Genomic DNA, 1,347 nt, shown 5'->3' with positions numbered 1-1,347 from the left:
CGTTCACTCAATGCGTATGTTTATTCCCAGCAATGAAGAAAAACTATTTCCCTCCGCGACGCCTGACGAGCAGTATTTCAACGTGACAGTTGAGAAACGTGTACGAAGATTCATTTGTATCCAGCATTATTAGTTCCTGCATATCACTTATGTACAATATTATCAAAAGATTATCGAAAGCAATCCTAAACTTCACCAAACTGCACTAATGTATTCTAAAAATGAATAAATTCTTATTAATAAATAAATTGAAATAAATCTTGGAATTTTTATTTCACGATCCTTGACCAAATGACCAATTCTTAGGCTGGGTATTTTAGGTCGTAAATCAATCGTCCCTTTCTTTCAATAATTTAATCTATGTGCTAATAAGTAACAAGATATATTCATTACAATGCGAAGAATAACATATTACAATTTGATTACGATCTGCAGACCCTTGTAGTTTAATGGAACTACTTTAATCATTCGTAACATAGTTACACAGTTGTGAACGGATAATCATTTGGCAATTTAAAATACGCTGCCGTAGAAGACTAGAGAATTATCACGACAAAATTATTTATAATGCAGTTTTGGGCTAATAACGCGAGTTACGTTCATTGCATTATTCGCACTTGGCCGCTACGTAGAGAGGGAGTTCTTCGTCTTAATTAAAACTTGCAACCTCCCTCCGGTACGTCAGGACTAAATTAAACAGTGAACTGGCGCGACATTGTAAATTCTGCAAACATGATTTACAACTTTTTGCTTCGCCCAGTTGCGAGAAGTGAACGATTCTAGTTATCACCTCGACGAGAACCAATTTTCGTGTCATCATCCGATTTCGTATTTTATATTTTTATGAAACATTCGTAATAACGTAAAACTTACGCTTGAAATTGGCAGACATTCTGACAGAAATGCTTGTTAAGCTGTACATATATCACACAAATTTGCGAATGAATTTTATTTAAATCAAATCTCGAAGTAAAATTGGCATTTTCACTGATCCACATTCAGATGTACTATCCCCAAATGCACTTTTCTTCAAGCAGAGGAATTGTGAAAAGAGTAGTGGAATAGAATTCCTCGGAGTCTGGATTTGAAAGGAAGCTCATGTATATTTTATTTCTATTGAGGTTCTGCCGAAGTAGGATCAAGAATCCATCGATTAGAAGTCCAAATTTAAAACCGTAGTAAGAAGTATCCGAAGATCGTCGGAGATGGCAGCGGAATTTTCATTAATGCATCGTTGCGTAATAGACAAACTAGCTCCCCTGTGATCGCTATTTGATATGTGGAATGCTTCAGAACAAATCACGCGACAATTAATACCATCGGCTCTCTAAATATTTACTATTAATT

Source organism: Ceratina calcarata, unplaced genomic scaffold (assembly GCF_001652005.2).
Source record: "Ceratina calcarata isolate Rehan_Ccalc_2016 unplaced genomic scaffold, ASM165200v1 scaffold39.2, whole genome shotgun sequence".
Taxonomy (NCBI): domain Eukaryota; kingdom Metazoa; phylum Arthropoda; class Insecta; order Hymenoptera; family Apidae; genus Ceratina; species Ceratina calcarata.
Note: the sequence above shows the minus strand (reverse complement) of the source record.